At 44.6% G+C, this 24,690-nt stretch overlaps 1 long non-coding RNA gene across 1 annotated transcript in view; it reads left to right on the plus strand.

Moving 5' to 3' along the window:
* The window catches only part of LOC135972045 (uncharacterized), an 83,402-nt gene extending 59,241 nt beyond the window's left edge, over positions 1-24,161 (plus strand). Inside the window, exons 2-3 of the long non-coding RNA XR_010588617.1 lie at positions 7,779-7,890; positions 23,200-24,161. This is a non-coding gene — a long non-coding RNA (uncharacterized lncRNA). The remainder of the gene's footprint in view (positions 1-7,778; positions 7,891-23,199) is intronic.
* Positions 24,162-24,690: the final 529 nt, after the last annotated feature.

The raw sequence follows: 24,690 nt of genomic DNA on the forward strand, positions 1-24,690 counted from the left end.
AGATACCTTTAAGCAGTGCAAACCAAGAAACAGTAGAGATTCAGGAATCTGAAGCAGGGAGGGAGGACCTGAGAGCGGGAAAAGACGATAGAGAATTCTATGTAGAGACAGAAAATCTGGATTCAGGGCTCCATGGCTACTGTTTCCCGGCCGTGCAACCCTCCTCAAGTTACTTCATCTTTCAGGATCTTGATTTCCTCACCCATAAAACTGAGGAAATGTTTGAGAAATCCATTGGGAAGGTAAACTAAAGTAGTGACTGTAAAAGGCGCGGTGTAAACTGTAACCGCCCATGCACAGGCTGCTCTGTGACTTTGGAATTTTGCCGAGGTCCCCAAGGGCTAGACCAATGGCTTTCATTTGCCTTCACTCTGGGATGAATTTTTTAAAAATTACTGGGTGCTCAGCTTGAAATCTGTGCTGCTGGGATGAAAACCTAAACACCATACAACTGCTATTGTCTTCCAGTGGTGTTTCCAAATGCCAGAATAACCTGACCAGTGGGACTTCAACCCTGGTCAGGCCCTCTGCATCACTTCCCAAGACCAAAAATGCTTTCCCTCCTTGAATGAATAGCCTGGAGGTTGCTCCAGTGGCTCCCTGGGGGACTCACAGTCCGAGAAGGAGTATGGGTTTGAGCAGGGCAGCATGGTGCAGGCCTAGACTCCCAAGGCCACCCCACATCTCAGCACATCTGTGCCTCAGCCTACTCACCTGTGCAATGAGGGCAATAATACTCACCTCCCCACTGTTGAGAGGCTGAGATAATTTGTGCAAAGCTCTGGGACTGTGCCTGGACTGTGCAGCTTAGGCACTCCGTGGCGGCTGACTTGTTTTATTATTATCAATCACTATTATTCTTATCCTCATATAACTTTAATTGTTATTTTGTGATGGCTCTGATGACAGAGATGGTTGTTTTTGGAGGCAACCCCAAAGGGCTGCAGGCATGGCAAGCAAGGCATTTCCACAAGTGCATCCACACCCACCCCCTCTCCCAGCCACAGCTGTCTCCCACCTGGCACACGCTGACAGCCTTGGGCATGCCAGGCCAGATGGGACTTGTGTGCTGCAGGCACGTGACAGAGCTGGACGCCACAGCTACTGGGCGGGTACTCTCTGCCAGCCCCTGGTGGCTGTGACTCACCTCCTATGGCTGGCAGAGGTGGGAGAACAACCTCAGAACTCAATGCAAGAAGCGGGCAAACTGAGCAGGGCTGGGGTCGGGTGGGGACCTGGGTGGGCCCTTGGAGGTGGCTCGAAAGGGCTTGTTTTGGGCATTGGGGGTGGGGTGCAATTGGGTCCATGTAGGTGTCCGGCAGCTGGGGCTAGATGCTCTCTGAGCCAGTGGGTCTATTCCAGGGACTTGGTCTGGGCCATGTCCCAGATCTAAGGGCTCAGAGGAAGTGCAGGGCAAAGGAATTCTGAGGTGGTGGCAGTTGGTGGCCAGAGTGGCAGGTAGTGGGGCTTTGAGTCCGTAGTTATTTGACTCAGGGCTTCTGCAGCCACTGGTCGGAGTGCAGCTGAGCTGGGGAGAGTGTGGAGGTGGGCAAAGATTAGGCTGGATGTCAAGACAGGATTGCAGCCCAGTGGGAGAACAGGGAATGAATCAGAGCCCCGAGGCAGAGGCCAGCTTCCATGGACCGAGGAAACCCACTGTGGCTGGAGACATGGTGCACTCTGGCCAGAAAAGAAGGCCAAAGCCACCAGCCACACACCTGCTGCTGCACCTGACTCAGTGGCTGAGTTGGACACCTGGGTCAGGGTCTGCTAAGGCTGGAGTGATGGTCCCCAAGGGCCAGCACAGCCAAGGTTACCAATGTTGGGCTGAAGGTGACATGCCTGGGGGATCCTGAAACTATGCAACATGTTTCTGTGGGAGAGGCAGATGATTGGGAGTGACAAGCCACAGACTGAAAGAAAAGCAGAATCACAAGGGGATGCTGCGTGGTGAGAATTTAAAAGAGTCAGAGTGTCAGGAAGACTCAGTGCTGTCTGGGTAGTCAGGAAGGCTTCCTGGAGAAGGTGGCCATAGAACGGGAGGAACCCAGAGTTTCTACATCACCTTCCCCTGCAAGAGGCACTCAAATCCACCTGTGTCCTCCCATCCCCCCACCCCCATGTCTAGAGGCAGTGAAGGAGCAGGGTGCCACCCACTCAGCATCGCCGTGGATGGGGACACCTGCCTTACAGAGCCTCGCTCACGTCCCCATATCCCAGGGTCTGCCTCTGCACAGACAGCAAATGCTGCTCCACTTGGGCCCTGCTCCAGGAGCTGGGGACGGCAGGGACAGCCAGGTTCTGTGCTCAGGGAGCTGATACTCGAACAGCCAAAGACCAGCAGTGCAGATGTGGGCAAGCAGTGCAGATGTGGGCAAGCAGTGCAGATGTGGGTCATTTCAGGGCAGGGAAATGCTGTGGATTTTGAGTTGAGCAGACCGGGTTTGAACACCAGCTCTGCTCCCAGTTACCTCATCCCTGGAAAGCTATTGCACCTCCCGAAGACTCTTTTTACTCATCTGCAGAATTTGGAAAAAAACATCCACTTCCTGAGATATTTGGAAAGAAAAGAGAGGAACCCAGTCCCGCAGAGTTTTGCAAGTGGGGAATGTACCAGCCCGCAGCATCCAAGGTGGTGCTCAGCAAGCAGGTTACACCTGGAGAGAGTGGGGTTCAGGGAGGCCTCGGATGGGAGCCTTGACGTGATGCCGCCAGAACTTTCCATTTGCCCTTGCCTTTGCTCCAATGTGTGTGCTGGCTCTGCTCTCGCTCTCTCTGCAAGCTGGCTTCCTCCACCACGAGCTGGGCTTCCACCAGGGCAGCAACACTGCAAAGAGTGATAGGAGATGGAGGTTACTGCAGGGATTAGGTCCCCCAATGGTAGGAGCTGGGGAGAGGTCTGTGGAAGGCTGTCATCCTGGGTCTGGTGGTCAGCCCAGAATCTCTGCAGGTCAGCCAGGTGGGCAGGGAGAAGAAAACCTGGGTATGAGATGGGGCAGAGGGAGGCCTGGTCAAAGCCTGAAGGCTCTCACTCCAGCCTGGCTGACACAGGGACCCGAGGAAGGGGCCGGTGCTCCTCACCTGACCTGAGACCTGGAGAACTAGAGGAGGAGGCCTGGTGAGGGCTGGAGGAGCCTTTGGCATGGATGCTTTTCACAACCACCAGGTGCACCAGCAGGTGAAGGGGAGCAGCGCCTAGCACCCCACACCAACCTCAGAGCGTTCCTGCTTGACTTCTGCCTTCCAAACCAGAAGTACCTTTCTCTTGTAGCCAGCTGTTATCTGGAACTACAGAGGGTGAGAATTCTTAGCTACGCTGACACGCCTGGCTGGAACTATCACCCCCGACATCTTCCAAAGCTTGTACCTTACAGTTTCTGTTCCCAAGACCTATTGCCCTTGCACTCTCTGACCGCAGGTCCTAATTCCAAGGCTCAGACCATCCCCACCTGGTTCAGGTGCCCCTGTTTAGGTCAAACACTTCAGGACACAGGGGTCAGGGCAGAACAGGTGAGAAAACGACAGCTCCCACAGGCAGGCACCTAGGGAGGGGCAGTTTCTATAGGAAGGGCAGGAAGGAAAAACTATGTGTCACCGTAGCTATTGCACACACACGCGTTAAGCTAGTAAATAGGGATAACACGGGGGAGGAAAAAGGCTCGGGGGAGGAGCAATGAACTTGCTGACCATAATGTCAATGAAATTGCCCTTTGGGGGTACAACACATGGCTCTCTGCGTCCCAGAAGCCAAGGACCACACATAACTCCACAGCTCTCAGCATAAATGTGTGTGAGTGTCACTTCCTCACTCCATCACAGGCATCAGAGGGTGGGACCATGTGTAGCACAGCCTTGCACCCAGGCACTGCCTGTCACAGCAGGAAGCACAGTGGAGAGTTTCAAATGTGTGTTTTGGAGGCTTTTTGCGAGCAGCATATTCTCGCTACTCACCTCTGTCTCCCAAAGCAAGCATGGCGGCTTTCCTGGGTTCTTCCCTACAAGAGGTACCTCCTAGATTTCTGGTTAGCGCTCTCTATAACTTCGCTCACCTTATTCATTTGCAAACATGGGTTTGGCACCAACTGTGCACCAGCATAGTCTCTTCCCTTAGGACTGACACTGGAGTCGAGGGAGTGATACTGATCACCATCGTTCCAGTGTGTCTGCGGATCTGGACACTTGACACCTGGGGATGCCTGCACCCCATACTTTCACACATATTGGGCTGATATGTTTTAAAACTTCTCTCCACATCCCCTTTTCCAGTACTGGAAGCGTTTGCTGTTTTTTCTCCTGGGGATGAATCATTTCCCAGACTTAAGAAGAAGGCCCAGTGCCTGGGTCTGTGGGTTCTGTTCTGGAGTGGAGCCTGCTCAGTTTCAGATGAAGAAACTGGTTTCTGGTGCTGCTGTTTTGCTTCTTGCCATGTTCGGTCCCCTCAAATGCCAGCCAGACATCCGGCACGGGGTCGGTGAGGACTCTCTGCCAGGCACCTGGGAGTCTCCCTAATTATCCAGTGATCCTCCCAGCTTGTGACACCTCCAGTCTCCCCGAGACAGTTCAGGCTGAAAGGCTGCATTGGAATGTGTGGGGAAGAAATGGCCCTTTGAATGTGTTCAAAGCCTCTGCGGCCTCTGGCTGGGGAAAGTCAAGGGCAGTTGTGCTCAGCAAACTTCCTGGCGAGCCTGGCGAACCCTTACAGGGAAATGGGAAAATACTGGCAAGAGACAACTTTGTCATTGTTCCCTGCATTTAAGCAGGAGGGAAAAGAAAGCAGCATGAAAGCATGCCTCTGGCAAGCATATCAAATTAAATGTCAAAAATATCCCAATGCTCGTGACTCACCAGTGGCCGATGTCTGAAGTTACAGCTTCATGCATTTATCACAGACAGCACTTTGAAAGGGAAAGGTCACAAGTTTTGATGTCAGAGCAGCTTGGCTTTGAATCCTGGCTATATTCCTGATTAGCTGGATGTGTCTGGATAGTATGTTTGACCTCTTCACACCTCAGTTTTTTTCTGTAAAATGGACATCGTACACCCCATAGGAGACCACCATGAAGAATGTGAACATGAAGTTAGGGCTTAGAAGCCTTATTTGCTAACAATACCAGAATAGACATTCTAGGTTTATCGTGAGGGTTAATGAGATTATTTAAACAGATTTTTGTGGTTTTGTTCTTAGCTATATCCCTTGAACCTTGAACCTTGCACATAAAAGGCACTCAATAAATGCCTGTTGAACAAATTAACAAACAAACATATGAATGAAGAGGTGTTATTTCCCTCTCTAAACTCCTTTGCCTGTGACAGAAAATCGAAGTTTGCTAAACAGCAGCAGTGAAAAAACGTTGTGATTGTAATGGAACGTCTACCACTCCCCAAGCCCTCAGTCCACCCACCTGTTCAGACTCTCTTACCTTTGCATTAGGGAAGGGCCAACATTCTTAGCCTTTTCCACCCCAAACAAGCCCTTCTTGTCTTTACACATTGTGGGCCTTGGGTTTGTAATACCTGCTTCTTGTCCACCTGGGAAATTCTGACTCAGCTTCAAAGTCTAGTTTACATGTCACTTTTTCCGTGAGGACAGGGTGATGGTGCTGGTAGTGGTGGTAATATTAGTTCTGGTGGTGATGGTGTGGTGGTGGTGAGAGTGGTGGTGGTTGTAAAGGTGATAATAGTTCTGGTGGTGTTGGTGGTGATGAGAGTGGTGGTGGTTGTAATGGTGATATTAATTCTGGTGGTGCTGGTGTTGGTGGTGGTAATGAAGGTGGTGGTGTTGGTGCTGCTCATGGTTGTGATGGTGGAGATAATAGTTGTGATGGTGATGGTGGTGGTGAGAGTGGTGGTGGTTGTAATGGTGATATTAATTCTGGTGGTGATGGTGGTGGGGGTAGTGGTGAGAGTGGTGGTAGTTGCAATGGTGATAATAGTTTTGGTGGTGATGGTGGTGCTGATTGTGGTGGTAATGAAGGTGGTGGTGATGGTGCTGCTCATAGTGATGATGGTGGAGATAATAGTTGTGATGGTGATGGTGGTGGTGAGAATGGTGGTGGAGGTGGTGATGATGGTGATGATGGCACTGTGGTGGTGATGACGAAGGTGGTGGTGATTGAAGTAATAGTTGTTGTGGTGATGGTGATGTTGATAGAGTTGGTGGTGATGGTGGTGGTGATGGTGATGGTGATGGTGATGGTGATGATGGAGGTGGTGGTGGTTATAGTAATGATGGAGCTGGAGGTGGTGATGCAGGTGGTGGTGAGGGTGGTGGTGATGATGATGGTGATAGTTGTCATAGTGATGGTGGTGTTGATGGAGGTGGTGGTGATGGTAGTGGTGGTGGTGATGGTGGTGATAATAATTGGGGTGGTGGTGGTGGTGGTGGTGATGGTGGTGATTATAGTTATGGTGGTTACAGTGGTGGTGATGAAAAGGATGATGACGGTGGTGATGGAGGTAGTGGGAGTGACGGTGGGGATAATAGTTGTGGTGGTGATGGAGGTGGTGGTGCTGGTGATGGTGATGATGGAGCTGGAGGTGGTGATCATAGAGATGATGGTGGTGATGGAAGTGATGGTGGTGATGGAGGTGGTGGTGGTGCTGGTGTGGTGATAATAGTTGTGGGGATGGAGATGGCAGTGATGGTGGTGATCGAGGTGGTGGTAATGGTGGTGATGGAGGTGCTAGTGATGGTGATGATGGAGGTGGTGATGGTTATGGTAATGATGGAAATGATGGTGGTGATTGAGGTGGTAGTGATGGAGGTGGTGGTGATGGTGGTGATGGTGACAGTATTGATAATAACTGGGGTGGTGGTAGTGATGGTGGTGATTATAGTTATGGTGATGACAGTGGTGGTGATGGAGAGGCTGGTGATGGTGGTGCTGCTGATGGTGATGATGGAGGTGGTGGTGGTGACAGTGGTGATAATAGTTGTGGTGGTGATGGAGTTGATGATGATGGTGGTTGTGATGATGGTGCAGACACTGAACAAATCCTTACCCTAATAATATTAAATAATAATTAATAATTAAATAATTATTAAATTATTTCTTTTTTGAACCATAGTTTTCATGTGGCCCCAAAGAGAAAGTTATTTATTGTATTCTCTTTCATCCTCTTAAAATTCAAACACATTTTAACCTTCAGGACTTCCAGCTTTGAACTCTTCTTGGTCGTCTATTCTATTCCTGAGTGAGAAAAAAGGCTTTGAAGGTCACCTTTGATAGACAAAGATATAGTAGGAGGAGATAACAGGTCATTCTGACAGTGAGACAGGGAATAGAAAATTGCTCTAGACAGTTACTCTGGATGGAATCTCTTCTCTTGGCCTGCCTCTCCAATTCATTAATTCATTCCTCCATGTACAGGTTCTTACTGACTGCCCTCTCTGCACCTGGCACTGTGGCAGGTGCTGAGGACACAAGCCTAACCCAAGTTCCCCCAAGCTGCCACACGTGCAGGCCTCTCCTGGGGGAAGTGCAATGGCTTCACCTCCTCCACCTGGAATCCAGTGGGAGAAATGTCTGTGATTCATCTATAGCTTCACTGTGCCAGTTGGCTGATCTAGATAATTAGGTCCCTGCTGTGGTTTAAATATTCATTCCCTCTGAAACTCATGTTAAAACAATCCCTAATGTAACAGAGTTGGGGCCTTTAAGAGGTGATTGGGTTATGAGGGCTCTGCCCTCATGAATGGATTTGTCCATTCACGGATTAATGAATTAATGGGTTATTACAGGAGTGGGCTTTTTAATAGAAGTCAGTTTGGTTTTCAGTGTACCCCTCTCGCCCTGTGATGTCTTCTGCCAAGTTGTGACGCAGGATGAGGCCCTCACAAGAAGCTGATCAGATGCGGCTACCTGATCTTGGACTTCCCAGCCCCTGGCTGTAAGAAAGAAATCTTTTTTATTTTTAAATTACCTTCTCAGGTATCCTGAATAGCAGCAGAAAATGGACTAAGACAGTCTCCAAACCCAGAAATTTAATAAAAGAAAAAAAAAACATGCACATAATTCCTCAATGGAACTGTTAATCTAGTAAAAGATTAAGTGACAGTCCAGAGGGCCCACAGTCTCCAGAATCTCTGGTGTGTGAGGCTTAGGCCTGGGAGGCAACCATTATCTTTCCCTAGTTGCAAGGAGGTGAGAGGGTAGGGAGAAGTAGGCAGGTGTAACTCGGGGGAGTACCAGCAAGCAGAAGCCCCTCTGGGACCTGAAATGCCACCTCACATGAGATCCAACCCCATTGCTCCCGCCCAGGGAGACCCACTGGAGACAGGTGGCATTGAGCCTGGCCACATCATCTCCAGGTTGGTGGTGCCACCTCCGATGGCCTTCCCCGTTATTCCATCTCTGATCAGAAGGATAAAATGTGCCAGCAGCTCTATCTCCCACCCTGGAAGGACAGCAATGACCATCAGGGGTTTTCTTAGAAGATGGAAGCTCTGCTTTGTCTCTGGGTGACTGTGGTAGAAGACAGATTTTTCTGTCACCTTGTGGGTGACTTGTGATCCTGTTTCCTTAACATCCTTCCCAGTGGTTTCTAAAGAGATGCCCTATGCCAAAATTCTCTTGAACTCTGCTTCTCTTTTCTTTAAATGGGACTTTGATTCTAGAACAGTTGCATAACATGATGTTCTGCAGAAGCCCAGCCTCCCATCTGCATGCCCTGCCTTGGGCTGCCCTGTTCCAGTTTCCTAAGCAGACCCTGTTTTACTCTGCTTCCCTGCTGTGTCTTAAAAGAGAATGCAATGGCCTTGCTGGGAAAGAGCTTCTTTTCTCACAAAGTCTGTCCTCAGATAGGCTGTCTGCGGCCCATCATCCAGGACCCACTCTATGTGGATCTGTGGGCCTCCACCTACCTTTCCAGGAACGTCCACACTGCAGCTAAGCTTTGCACATCCCTTCTCATAAATATCAAGAGGCGGCTCTCCACCCCAGGGCTGCCTCCATTCCAGCTTCCTATATCCACACAAAACAAACTCTTCTACTCAAACTCCACCACCTCACAAAAGCCTCCCTGGATTTTTTTCAGAGTTAGAAGAGGCCACACCCTTCTCTCTTTCCCACAGTGCTTGTCCTGTGTGCTTCCTGTGATAAGGACCACAGGCTGTTTGTGGACTCATCATTTGTTCTCTATCCTGGTTTCAGTCCATGACCCTGTGGATCTGTGTGTCCAGCTTGGGTTTGGAAGGAGTGGAGATGAACCGCCTTCAGCCACGGGGAGTGTGGTTGGGCCGCCTGCTCCTTCAGGGTCTGCCCTTCCCGGGACAGGCATCACCCAGGGGCTGAGCAAGATGAGATTCAAAGTCCAGCCATTTGAGCCAAACAGGGAACTCAACTGAGCAGCACTCTCATGCTGAGGAGTGAGTAGGCCAAAGCTTTGCCGCCTGGCCTTGCAGCTCAGCTTCTCTGCCTGCTCTACCCTTAGGTGGGGATCCCTGACAAACATCTCATACCCCAAACGCCATCCCAGCCTCTGCTTCCAGAGAGCCCAGCTGGCTATATGGGCTTTCTCCATTTATTCTTCCTTCCGCGAATACCAATTAAGCACTGACTGTGCTGCATTCCACTGGGCAGTGGAGACCCAGCAGCAAACAATGTGGGATGCACAGACTAGAATGGTGAGAAAGGCTAGAACAAGCAATAGTCACAGGCTAGAAGCGAGTAATGAATGATGATGGCAAATGTTACGGGAACAGACAGGGTGATTGGACAGAGAGTAACTTGGAGGCAACTTCCCATGTTGCAGAAAACTTTCTCTGAGGAGATGTTCGTTCTGAGTCCTGAAGGTTGAGGAGCCAGACATGGGAAGAACTCTTCTCCTGGCCCTGTAGGCCCAGCTGCCATCTGGGTGCCTCCCCAAATGCCCTCAGCCCGAGTAGTCCCAGGTAGACTCCCCTGTCCCCAGTCCTTACTACCACTCCTGTGCCTGGGTTTATGATCTTAGTGGATGCCACCCAGATCCTTGGTCATCACCCTAACCCCTCCCTCTCCCTCAGCACCAGGTCCTGATGCCACCTGTCCTTGAGGTGACCACACCTCCCAAGCTGATTGTGAGGTCCTGGTTTGGGCAGGCCCTCAGCACTGTCACCAGCTGTTGCAATACTCACCCGACAGGTGGCCCTTCTTCAGGTTCAGTGTCCTGTGCCATACTCCACCCTCACCTGCTCACAGAACTAAGCACTCCGAGCTCTGGGATCACGTGTCCCCTGCAGCATCAGTGTGTTGCGAGGAGCACAGGCTGGTAGGCTAACACAACAGACACCTGTCTCTCAGTTCTGGAGGGTGGAAGTCCGAGAGCAAGGTGTGGGCAGGGCCGCACTCCCTCCGAGACTCTGGGTAGAACCCTTCCTTGCCTCTTTCCAGCCTATGGTGGTGACGACAATGCCTGGTGTTCCTCAAATGGTGGCTGCATCCGTCCAATATCTGCCTCTGCCATCAAGTGGCTGTATTCATGTCATCTCCCTCTGTGCACTTCTGTCTCTGTGTTCAAATTTCCCCTCTTTGGAAAGATAGCAGTCACAATGACTTCATTTTAACTTTACCTCTGTAAAGAATCTATTTCCAAATACGATCACATTCGGAGATGCTGGGGATTAGGAACTCAACCCCTCTTTTATTTGGAGGAGACACATCTCAGTTCCTAACACCTGTTATGCCTTCATCCTAGTCTCACTCACATGTTAGCATAATATTTTCTAAAAATGCCACCTCCCCTCTCCTACCCCCATCCCAAAACCCAGTTCTGTTCTTTTCAATGTTTGATTTTGCAGCGCAACCATTTTTTCAAAGATAATTTTACATGGAGCCCCAGTAAAACAAGCACAAACAAAGCAGAGGTGCTCTCTGATTACAGGGCAAGCTGTGGAGGGTTGGAGGGAACACCCCACCCATCCTGCCATGGCACCTGACTGGCTGGCCTCTGAGGAAGCTGTGGGTCACCGTGTAGAAGCCCTGGCTGGAGTATGACCCCCCTGGAGCTGCTCCTAGGTCTGGAACCTGGGGAGTCCAGGCCACCCCCTCACTTTCTCAGGCCTCTGCCCGAATGCTAGCTTCAGAGATGTCTCCCATGATGACCTATGGTATGTAACAAATAGCACATAATCCCCTACCTCTACCCCCTGTTCCTGCCTTATTTTTCCCCCTAGCACTTATCACCATATTTGTTTATCTGCTTATCGTCTGTCTCTTCCGCGTACTAGAATGTAATCTCCCCAGGGAAAGATGTTTCCTTGCTGTTCTTCCAGGGCTTAGAACAGTGCTTGACTTGAGGTGGATGATCAAGAAATATTTGTTGGGAGGATGATTACACAAACTTTTTTTTTTTTTTTTTTTTTTTGAGATGGAGTCTCGTTTTGTCGCCCAGGCTGGAGTGCAGTGGCCATGATCTGGGCTCACTGCAAGCTCTGCCTCCCAGGTTCACACCACTCTCCTGCCTCAGCCTCCCCTATAGCTAGGACTACAGGCGCCTGCCACCGCGCCTGGCTAATTTTTGTATTTTTAGTAGAGATGGGGTTTCACCGTGTTAGCCAGGATGGTCTCGATCTCCTGACCTCATGATCAGCCCGCCTCGGCCTCCCAAAGTGCTGGGATTACAGGCATGAGCCACCGTGCCTGGCCTCACAAACTTTTTCTTCAACAGCTTTATTGAGGAATAATTCACATTTTAAACCATGAAAGGGCACGATTCTGTGTATGTGTAGATACACAATTTAGCATATTCATAAAGGTCTGTGAAACACAACAGATCATTGGCATGGTCTCTTTCTCTAGATGACACCAGGCAAAAGAATATTGTTGTTGCCAGCAGAACAGTGTATTACACATACTCATTCATGGAAAAGAGAAAATCAGGGGTTTGAATGAGGAGACACACATGGACATGGAGTTTCCGTAGATATTATTTTTCTGCTTTTATTTTATGAGAAAATGTAGATATTACACTAAGAAGCTGAGGAATGTGCATATACTGACCCCTTACGAACAGATATTAAAAGTTGTTATTTCATAAAATACCGCAAGTTCACTGAATTTTAAAAATTAAGCAGTGATAGTTGATACCTATTGTTTTTGTTGGCTGATGACTCCCTTAATAGAAAACTTCCAATTTTCCATCCACTGGATCTTTACTATGGCAGCTGCTACCATGGTACAATGTATCCCCAACCTCTGTATGTGATTGATCTAAGTGATTGACCCAAGATGGGTCAATTTAGCCTCCTTCTTGAGGAATTTGGACTCCAAGTTAAGGGATGCTTAGTGTGACTGCTCTCTGAAATGAAAAAGATATAAATTTGGAGCTCTTGATGGCTTCATCCTGCCATGTGGACTAAGAATGGGATAAAAATCAGTTGGTAGCAATAGAGAAAAACAAAACAATGAAAAAAGTATAAAAGGTTGTGAGAAGGAGAAGATGAAGGAAGAGGGCTGGATTGCATCACTATTCATTTGTTCTAGGAGACCCCCCCTTGGGCCACAGTTGGCTTCTTACCATCCAAAGAAACTTACTTAAGGAAAGCATCAAACAAATGAAATATATGTAATTAAATTTGACAATAGTGAAGAGGATCATTTGCATCATGAAGTTTCCTGGAAGTTTTTTTCTCCTCTCTAAATTATTCCCTGTTTTCTGTGATCTCTCCAAGTCTCCATCTCAGGCTGCAAAGGAAAGGGCCTTTGGGAAAGGTGTTCTTCACCCAGGCACTCCCACTCCAAGCCCCTATGGCCCACAAGGCAAGACTTAGCTTAGCCAAAGCCACTCTGTTTCTGCTGCATCTCTCCATCCTGAGTTTCTACCTCCAACTGAAACATAAATCCTCCAGGGAAATATTGTTTCAGGCTGCCTGGTGGTAGTAGAGCCCCAGGGCCTCTGAGCCCTGACCTGGACATGACCAAACTTAAGCCATGACACTCTCCCTCCCTTCACCTTACTAGAATCTCTCTTTTCAGAATAGTCTCTGCTGCCTTGAGGTGGGTCCTCTCTTTTCCTTATGGGAGCTCCCCTGGGAAATATGGGGACTTTGTGAAAACTTAGAAAAGAACATCATACTGAATTGACAAAAGCTGGAAGCATTCCCTTTGAAAACCAGCACAAGACAAGGATGCCCTCTCTCACCACTCCTATTCAACATAGTATTGGAAGTCCTTGCCAGAACAATCAGGCAAGAGAAAGAAATGGGAATAGGCATTCAAATAGGAAGAGAGGAAGTCAAACTATCCCTGTTTGCAGACCACATGATTCTATAACTAAAAAACCTCATAGTCTTTGCCCAAAAGCTCCTTGATCTAAATAAATTACTTCAGCAAAGTTTCAGGATACAAAGTCAACATACAAAAATCAGTAGCATTCCTATAAACCAACAACATCCAATCTGAGAGCCAAATCAGGAATGCAGTCCTATTCACAATTGCCACAAAAGAAATAAAATACCTAGGAATATAGCTAACTAGGTAGGTAAAAGATCTCTACAACAAGAATTACAAAAACTGCTCAAAGCAATCAGAGATGTCTCAAGCAAATGAAAAAACATTTCATGCTCATGGATAGGAGGAATCCATATGATTAAAATGGTCATGCTGCCCAAAGCAATTTACAGATTCAGTGTTATTCCTATCAAGCTACAAATGAAATTATTCACAGAATTAGAAAAAACAACTATTTTAAAATTTGTGTGGAACCAAAAAGGACTCAAATAGCCAAAGCATCCTAAGCAAAAAGAACAAATCTGGAGGCGTCACGTTACCTAACTTTAAATGATACTACAGTGCTACAGTAACCAAAACAGCATGGCATTTGATATGATTTGACTGTGTCCTCACCCAAATTTCATCTTGAATTATAGCTCCCATAATTCCCACATGTTTTTGGAGGGACCTAGTGGGAGATAATTGAATCATGGGGGTGTTTTCCCCCATATTGTTCTCGTGGTAGTCAATAAGTCTCACGAGATCTGATAGTTTTATAAGTGGTTTCCCCTTTCACTTGGCTCTCATTCTCTCATTCTCCCCATGGCCATGTAAGACATAGCTTTTGCCTTCCACCATGATTGTGAGGCCTCCCCAGGCACATAGAACTGTGAGTCCATTAAACCTCTTTTCCTTTATAAATTACCAAGTCTCAGGTATGTCTTTATCAGCAGCATGAAAATGGACTAATACAGTAGTGGCACCAAAACAGCATGATGCTGGTATGAAAACAGACACATAGACCAATGGAACAAAATATAGAGAAATAATGCCACACACCTATGACTATCTGATCAGACAAAGCTGAAAAAAATAAGCGATGGGGAAAGGACTTGCCACTCAATAAATGGTGCTGGGATAATTGACTAGCTATAAGCAGAAGATTGAAACTGGACCCCTACCTTATACCACATATAAAAATCAATGTAAGATGGATTAAAGACTTAAATGTAAAATGTAAAACCATAAAAAGACTAGAAGACAATCTAGGAAATACAATTCTGGACACAGGACTTGGCAAAGATTTAATAAGAAAGACTCCAAAAGCAATTGCAACAAAAACAAACATGGACCAATAGGATCAAAGTAAACTAAAGAGCTTCTACACAGCTAAAGAAATTATCAACAAAGTAAACAGACAACCTACAGGATGGGAGAAACTATTTGCAAACTATGCATCCTACAATGGTCTAATACCCAGCATCTATAAGGAACTTAAACTTACAAGCAAAAAACAAACAACCCCATTAAAAAGTGGGCAAATGATGTGAACAGACACTTTTCAAAAGAAGACATACACATACATGTGGCCAACAAGCATATGAAAAAATACTGAATATCACTTATCATTATAAAAATGCAACTCAAAATCATAATGAGATACCATCTCACGTAAGTCAGAATGGCCATTCATGAAAAGTCAAAAAATAATAGATGCTGGTGAAATTGTGGAGAAAAGGGAATGCTTGTACACTGCTGGTGGGAGTGTAAATTAGTTCAGTCATTGTGGAAAGCAGTGTGGTGATTCCTCAAAGAACATAAAATGAAATTACCATTTGACCCAGCAATCCCATTATTGAATATATACCCAAAGGAATATAAATCATTCTGCCATAAAGACACATGCATGTGAATGTTCATTGCAACACTGTTTACAATAGCAAAGACACGGAATCAACCTAAATGCCCAACAGTGGTAGACTAAATAAAGAAAATGTGGTACATATACACCATGGCATACTGGAATACTATGCAACTATAAAAAAGAACAACAACATGTCTTTTGCAGCAACCTGAAGCTGGAGGCCATTATCCTAAGCAAACTAAGGCAGGAACAGAAAACCAAATTCTGCGTGTTCTCACTTATAAGTGGGAGCTAAATAATGAGAACACGTGGATACTAGGAAAGGAACAACAGACACTGGGGCCGATTTGAGGATGAAGGGTGGAAGGAGGGAGAAGATCAGAAAGAATACCTATTAGGTACTATGCTTATTACCTGGGTGATGAAATCATCTGTACAACAAACCTCTGTGACACACAACTTACCTATATAACAAACCTTCACATGTACCCCTGAACCTAAAATAAAAATTAAAAATATTTTAAAAATAAAAATGCTAGTGATTCTTAACCTTAAAAAAAACTTAGAAAATTTAGTGATGAGGAGACTCTAATTCAGCATCAACCAGTGACTATCTTTGCATCCAAATCTACCCTCCTTGCCTGTAGTTAACAATATGATATTGTGCACTTAAACATTTGTAAAGAGTATAGATGTCATATTAAATGTTCTTTTTAAAAAAATCTTAAAGGGACCCAAAGAAACTTTGGGACATGATGGACATGTTTATTACCTTGACTGTGGTGACAGTGTCACAAGATGCATATGTCCAAACTCATCAAATTATATAAATTAAGCATGTGCAGGGGTGTTTTGTAAAGCAATTACACCTCAATAAAGCTATTTTTAAAAAGAAAAAACTTTTCCACCCCCACTGAGGCACCTCAGGGAAATGGTCTTTCCAAGATCCACCTAAACCTAGGTAAGACTGAGAACATCGAGACTAGGGTATGATGTGAACCTCTGCCATAAATCTTCTTGACTTCATGAGGAAAATAGTATTGGCCAAGCTGTTGAGAGCTATCTTTGTCTTTCCTCTCCTATTCTCCTATCCCAGGGTCTCAGCGACCCACACTGCCATGAAAAGTGTGTCAGGCTGTTCTTGCATTACTATAAAGAAATACCTGAGACTGGGTAATTTATAAACAGAAGAGATTTAATTGGCTCACAGTTCTGCAGGCTGTACAAGCATGGCACCAGCATCTTCTGGACTTCTGGGGAGGCCTCAGGGGACTTACAGATGGGGAGCTGGCATACCATATGGTGAGAGTGGGAGTGAGAGAGAGAGAGTGGGAAGTTCTCACACTTTTAAACAACCAGATCTCATGAGAACTAGCTCGTCACAAAGGGGTTGGTGCTAAGACTTTCATGAGGGATCTGCACCCATGATCCAAACACCTCCCACCAGGCCTTACCTCCAGCACCAGGGATTACATTTCAACATAAATTTGGCAGGGACACAGATTCAAACCATATCAAAAGAGATCCTAGATGTAACATCCTCGACCAATCAGAGCTCAGACTTCTCACTGGAAACTCAGCAAATACAGACCGTTCCCCCTTTGCACAGTTTCAATGTGAATGAATTTCACTTACATGATTTTGCTAAGTAACATCAGTCTTCCAACAACACAATTCAGATTTCAGTTGCTACAGTGTTCTACCTGTGAATAACTTCCCAAAGTACAAATTTATCCACTAGCTATTCAGTAAATAATGGAAGTGTATCACAATCAGTGGTCAGTCATGTCACTTCTTTCAATGCCTGTCAACCACTGGTTCATTTGCATCTGTTGTTCAGGTCAGGCATAGACAGCAAAGTGTGTAGGTATGTTGCCTCCCTATCTCCCAATTACAAACCCATGTGAGATTTCACAAAAATGGACAGTTGAAGGAAGGAACTGGCCAGCAAAGACAGAAATGCAGAAAAGCAGAAAAATGTGATAATACTAGAACTGAAATCTGAATAGAACAAAAATGGAGTTATGAAAAAGATAGCTGGTGATGAAAATGTTGACATTCACCATTAGAAAGGCTTTACAGATAATGCAGCCAGAGGAACTTGGTGAAGACCAGACTCTCAGAGATATTTCATGACATCAAAAGAACGAAAGATAAAATCTTAGAAGCCCATCTAAACTTAGAAAGGAGTAAGTTAAAGATCCTTGCTCTGGGCCGGGCGCGGTGGCTCAAGCCTGTAATCCCAGCACTTTGGGAGGCCGAGACAGGCGGATCACGAGGTCAGGAGTTCGAGACCATCCTGGCTAACACGGTGAAACCCCGTCTCTACTAAAAAATACAAAAAAAACTAGCCGGGCGAGGTGGCGGGCGCCTGTAGTCCCGGCTACTCGGGAGGCTGAGGCAGGAGAATGGCGTAAAAACCCGGGAGGCAGAGCTTGCAGTGAGCTGAGATCCGGCCACTGCACTCCAGCCTGGGCGACACAGCGAGACTCCGTCTAAAAAAAAAAAAAAAAAAAAAAGTTCCTTGCTCTGGATCATGAAGAATACAAGAAGAAGACAAGCATTGCTCTGTTGTTGATAAGGTATTTTTAAAAAAATAAATAAAACACTTTAATTCTCTATGTTTCATGTTTTAAATTACAGTGTACTAAACAAATATTAGTTTTACTTTTTTTTCATTTTCTATCCATTTATCGCCAACAGTAAGAGAATGTTGGCGTTTGACAAAATTAAAGAACAATTGTGATTTTTCCCATCAATTGTTGAGATCATGAGGCAGGATGTCACCTTGCATGGTCATGTTTACTGCTGGGTACTAGCCACCTGCAAGATAAGATAACCATATTATAACCCTTAGTCCATTGCTTGCCTCAGAATAATCCTGCTGAGGCTACTAGCTGCTCTCATTCTTATCTTCACAATGGTAGATTGAAAAACATGGGATTATCTTCCTGGGGTATAAAACAAGGATCCAAGGAGACATCATATATGAATGACCATCATTAAGCCCCCAGATAAGGGGTTTCTCTTCAGATTATCCCATTTGGTTGAGCCCCTAGAAATGGCTTTAATATCCTCCAATACCTTTTAAGTTGAAAAATACAGTATATGCTCAATTTGACCAATTAAAAAAATATAAATTTTAGGGATGGCAACACAAAAACATAACCTTTTAGAAATGAACACAAAAGTCACACATTTCATTTAGTTAATTATCCATATAATTATAATTACATATTTTATCAAATAATGTTTTTTAAAAGGTTTGCATATAGCAAAATCCAGGACTTTGAGTTACAGGGCTAGAACTATAAGAAATTAACACCTAATCTATGTAGCCTTCTGGTCTCCTTTTCTGAAGTTCTCTTATATGATCTCTATAAGCATCCCTGACTAGCACTGATGGAGTTGGTTTAAGGCTTATGTATCTTCCCTATTTAGAACTTTGCTGTTCAAAATAAACTATTTGAGAAAGAGTCCAAACTATGAGAATTTATTAGGATTCAAATATAAGGCAACCATTATCTTTCCCTAGTTGTAAGGAAGGTATATATATAGAAAGAAAGCTTTTCCCACAGGCCAACTCCAAATGCTGTGAATTGGGAGCTGTGAATAACTTCCCAAAGAGCAAACTTCTTCACTAGCTATTCAGTAAATAATAGAAGTGCATCATGATCAGTGGCCAATCATATTACTTCTTTCAATGTCTGTTGGCGATTGGTTCATTTGCATCTGTGGTTTGGGTCAGACACAGACAGTAAAGTGTGTAGGTATGTTGCTTCCTTGTCCCCCAATTACAAACCCCTGTGAAATTTCACAAAAATGAATAATTGAAGGAGGGAATTGGCCAGCAAAGACAGAAATGCAGCAAAGCAGAAAAATGTGATAATACTGGAGTTACCTTATTTAATTCTCATCCCCAAGTGGGTGATTTTTACCCCTTTTATGGAGAAGGACATTGAGGCTCAGAGGTTAAGCAACTTGCTTAAGGTCATGCCACTTACAAAACACAAAACCGAAATTCAAACTCAGGCTTCTCCTACTCTGCACTGTCTGTATTCTCCACTGTCTCCTTTGAGGCTGTTCATGGAGCAGCTGTTTGTGTTACTGGTGGAGGGTCTTGAGTATGAGTTGTCCAGTTCTTGGTGTTTTAAACAAAGAATTGGACAAAATGCACAAACAAAGGAACAAAAGAATGAAGCACCAAAAGCACAGATTTACTGAAACAAAAGTACACTCCACAGAATGGGAACAGGCTCAAGCAAGCAGCGCAACAGTGCTGGTTACAGAATTTTCTGGGGTTTGAATACCCTCTAGAGGTTTCTGGTTGGTTACTTGATTAACACCCCATGTAAATGAAGTAATGACCCACAACCAGTCTGATTAATTGCAGAAGGGGACCAATCAGAGGCTGAAGTGAGGTTACAAAGTTACACTTTATGCAAAAATCTGATTGGTTGCAGGAGGGAACCAATCAAAGGCTGAAGTGGAGTTACAAAGTTATAGTGCTATGCAAATGAAGACTAGGCCTGTGGCCAGTCTGATTTGTTGTGAGAGAGGATCAATCAGAGATACTTTACATTTTTCAGAAAAAGAGCAGAGCAGGGATTGCAAAGGGAGTAGCCTCTGATTCTTTTGTTACTTATGCGTGGAAAGTTGGGGTTTTCGTTTTGATTCAGTTCTAGGAAGTTAGTGCATACAAATTGGCCTTAGGTTCCCTGCCTCCAGACCCTATTCTCCTGCTGCATTTGCACATACGATTTTTAAAGGATTTGCGTTCTTTGCTACACTGGCAAAGATTAAAGGATTAAATTTTTTCCTAAGCCAGAGTAAAAAAATAGCTTCAGGTACCACATTTTGAGCCACAGGCCTCTCCTCCTCACCCTGTGACTCAGCCCTGGGAAAGAACTGCTTTACAAAGCAGGGTGGGCCTGTAGAGGGGATGTGGAGTGGGAAAGGCTCTGAAGGGCAAGGCCTGGGAAAACATGCTCAGTGGCACGCTGGGGAAGGGCAGTACTATTGATTTCCAAAGGGACCAGCATGCACTCCCAGCAGCATTTGACAATTCCACCTCTGGAAAGATCAGGGATCAGGGGCTTTGTGGGAGAAATGGAGAGGTGTGTGTACTAAGTTTAATGACACCACTCAGCTAAATAGGAACACAAGGGAAGTATTTGTTTCTTTTATTTTGTTCGTGATACAACCTTCTATCCCAGTTCCTGACCTTTTTTCCAGAGCCTTCAAATAGACCAGTTTCAGTAACAGAAACAGATGCAAAGCAACCAGTGTGCTCCCAACGGTACTTAAGAGATGATAAAATTATAACATCATATAGGAAGTCACAAAGTCCTCTGATAATGTTATCTAATTCAATCCCCCTCAATAACCCTGTGAGATGAACATTCACCCATTTCACAGTTGAGGAGATTAAGATAGGTTAGACCATGCATTTAAAATCACACAGCCACAGTGAATAAATGTTGTAGCCAGCCATTAATCCAGATTCCCTGACTCTACCTACCCACACCCATTTTCCCACCACTTCCTGGAATGAAGGCTTTGCAAATACCAGATATAATAAACTGAATTATGAAGAATGAAGACAGCTGATCTAAGATGAAGTAGGCTCTACACATACACATTTACTCAGTAAACATTTAATTTAGTAACTACTTGTGCCATATCGGGGGTAAACTCTGGAACTGCAAAGATTAAAGAGACATCTCTATGCCCTCAAGGATCTCCCAGGCTAGTACGACAGGCAGACTAGGAAATAACTGCCAATAGTAAGATAAGAGACCCACTGACTAGGCAAAGGATTTTGTTGTTAATTTGGAGATTCTATTTTTTAAACTTTTTTGGAGTTTAATCAGCTTGCATTTATCAACAAATTGGCAACTGGTGTATTTTTATATTTTTAACCAACAAGTCATGTATCAGTCAGGAAAGATAAGACTATGCTGCAATAACAAATGGCCCCAAATTTCAGGGTCTTAAAGGAACAACAGTTCATTCTTGCTCATGCCACAGGTCAGTCACAGATTGGCTGCTGGTCCACATAATCTTCCCTCTGGAACCCAAAATCTTTCCCAAATATCACCAACTGTAGTGGCTAGTAGCAGTGGTGAGAAAAGCATGGTGAGCCATGCATGGCTCGTGAAGCCTACTTCCAGAAGTAATCACATCACTTCTGCACTTATTTCACTGTGCAAGGTCAATGTATAATCTTTTCCCAAGGAGGAGCAGCAAACACAACAGTCTACCCCAGGTTCAAATTCACTAAAACACTTTGCTTGCAAAAATTTTTTAGTAGATTAAAAGATTTCAAAACTTTTTTGCTTTTAAAAAATTCTGCCAAGCCCAAAGCTGGTTTTTTTTTTTATGTCTTTTGAAATATTTTACTTTCTAATTTCATAATAAAAGCCTATCTTTTATATCAGAGAGATAGGAAATTTGGGGAGGGGGGAATAAATACACTTTGAAATGGCATCCATTTCAAATTGAAAAAAAAAGTTAACAAATTTAAAATATTTGTTATGTGAAAGAAAAAATATGCAACTCATTTTTAAGGATCACACTTGGCAATTATCTTGCACAAGATAAGCAGAAAATTTCTGTGTGGTATCAGGGCTTTCCACATGATTCCTCCTCTTGTAAGGATTCCATTTTGTGATATTCTTTTCATAAAATCAGGACATTTAAAATCACTCTTCATCTTTTTATAAAGAATTCTAAAGATTTAATTTTAAAGACCTCTCTTTATAAAATTTAACACATTGATAATATCTTGTAGCTTGCTTACAGCAAATATAAAGAGTTTCATATACAGTTTTATTTCTAGAACCACACCCCAGAATTCTTTGTATATTCTAGTCTAAACAAATACTGTGTCTGTACCTGCACATTTTTCCATAAAAATATTGTTTTGACTTTAGAAATAATACAGTGTTGAAAAATACATACTCTCCAGTACAACTTTCTTTTAGGGTTTCATGGAAAAATAACAGTTAAGTATAATTCAAAGCTGAAACAGAATCGAAGCCTCTAGCAAGCATCCTAATTGAGACATATTAGATTCATCAGTGCTGTTACCCAACCATACAGCAAACAGCCCACATGAGAAATTCGTTCCAGCAATATTTGCTTTGATTCTTTAACAATGTTTTCTCTGCGTCATTAAACTGTATTTGCTGACAAATAAGTTTATTTTAGCATGCTATTATTTTTCACAGACTATTTCAGTCACTTTTCTGTGACTAACAGGGTGTGGCTTTTTTGTTTTCACAATGAAGCATCAAATCTCAAAAGAGGTTTCTCCCAGGAAGTTGGTCACATTCTCTTTCCTGATCTGGGTCTTGTCTGCTTGGATGCATTTGGTTTGTGAATAATTAAGGAGGTCTATACTTATGTGTTTGTTTCCATATGTGTATTACATTTTAATAAAAATGCTTAAAGAGATATTTAATGTGTTATTAAAATTGATACAATTTTCTAACATACCAAATTGAATAACACATGATTTTAGACACTACTGAAAAAAACTTACAGATGTTGAGCTTAGTTCTAATTTTTCTTTTTCTTTTGTTTTTTTGGAGATGGCGTCTAGCTCTGTTGCCCAGGCTGGAGTGCGGTGATATGATCTCAGCTCACTGCAAACTCCACTTCCCAGGTTCAAGCAATTCTTCTGCCCCAGCCTCCCAAGTAGCTGGGATTACAGGCATGCACCAGCATGCCCGGCTAATTTTTGTATTTTTAGTAGAGACAGGGTTTCACCGTATTGGCCAGGCTGGTCTCGAACACCTGACCTCCAGTGATCTGCCTGCCTGGGCCTCCCAAAGTGCTGTGTTTACAGGCTTGAGCCACCATGCCCAGTCAAGCTTAGTTCTTAAATAGCTGGCTAATTGTGATGGTTCCACACTACTATAACTAATATTTCATACAACCACATTTGCTAAAGAGTGAATCTTTTAGAATTGTGTTCAGCCACAAGGGACACAAAACCTGACCAAACAATCGCTTAAACAAATTAGGGGGTTGTGCTTTCTCACCTAACAGAAAGACAACAGTTCCAATATTCCAGTATTGTTTCAGCAGCTTGAAGATGTCACAGATGAGTCTTTATCACTGTCTTGTCCTTTCTCTCAGGAGCACAAGACAACTGCCACACCGCCTGTCATCACATCTACATTCCAGAAGGGGAGAAGGAGGAAGCCATGAGGAGGAAGGGCATTGCCTACGTGAGAAAAAAGAAAGAAAAAGCTTTTTCAAAAATCCTTAAGAGATGTCCTATTATTTCTCTTTAGCCATATTTGTTACATGATCACCCTTAGTAGCAAGGGAAGTTGGGAAATGTCGCTTTTTTGCTGGGCACATGGCTACCCCATATAAAACCAGAGTTCTGTTAAAAAAAAAAAAAAAAAAGGCGGGACTGTCCATTGGAGAGGCAACAAGCAGTGTCTCCCAGTCAAAACCTGGCGGAGTTACTGATCATAGCTATAAATATGATTTCTCAGTTGTCTTTGCGGTCTCTAGTACGCTTTAGCTGACTCCTTGTCAGATATGGCTTGGCCATCAGAACTGATGTGGCTGATGAGGGCCCGGAACCAGGGGTGGGAGCCCACACAGGAAGCTCATGCTAGCCTTTGTGCGGACGGCAGAAGACATCCACCCAGGTGATGGAGGAATCTCTTTACATGGGTTGTCCATTGTGAGGGTTAGTTTAGTTAACCCCTAGTAATAGATTCTATGTATTTGGTAAATACACTTACTCGGCACATAGAAACTGCAATGAGAGCCAATAGTTGGAAGTTGAACTAAGGACTGAGGACAACTCTGCTTCCCACCCTCACTGCCAACCACAGGGCTCTCACTCTCCCATCAGCATACCTCAGATCCTGCACATGACAGGTGCCTGAGTGACCTGTGAACCAAGTGAGGGACCCAGACTCAACCCATTTATTACGTATTAGTAGAGATTAATGTCTCTCTTTTTTATTCGAATAGTAAAAGTTAAACAAAGTTCTAATATTTTCTTCCTATCCCGCAATGGATCATCTTGCATGCTTTGCTTTAGAGACCCTGAGGCTCCCACATAGGCAGGTCCCTGCCTTCATGAAGGTTACATGCTAGTAGCGAAGACAGCAAATGAGCAAACAGGTAAATGGACACGTGATTTTGTGTGACGATCATTGCTTTGAAGGAACTAAATGGGACAATGTGATATGGGGTGACTCTGGGCAGAGAATGGGCAAAGCTCCTTCCATAGGGTGTCATGGAGAGTCCCTGAGGAGGTCACACTGGAGCAGAGACTTGTGTGACAAGGAGGACCAGCCTGGAAGAGTTCCCCTTGAAGGAGAAATAGGATGTGCAAAGGCCATGGGGTAGACTGAGTTTAGCACGTGGGAACAGAAAGAAAGTGGGGTTTCTGGAGTGGGGGCTGGAGTGGAGTAAGTGAAGGGGACGGTGGTAGAAAGTGAAACAGGAAAGTATTTAGAGGCTGACCATTCCATGGATCCTGGACAGTATTAAGAACTCTGGACATCATCTTAATCGGAACAGGAAGCCATTAGACATTGGAGTGCATAGAGTGGCACAGCCTACTCCTTCCCAAATGTTGGCCACAAAGTCTGTGAGTTC

This window comes from Macaca fascicularis, chromosome 7 (assembly GCF_037993035.2).
Source record: "Macaca fascicularis isolate 582-1 chromosome 7, T2T-MFA8v1.1".
In the NCBI taxonomy this organism is placed as follows: Eukaryota; Metazoa; Chordata; class Mammalia; order Primates; family Cercopithecidae; genus Macaca; species Macaca fascicularis.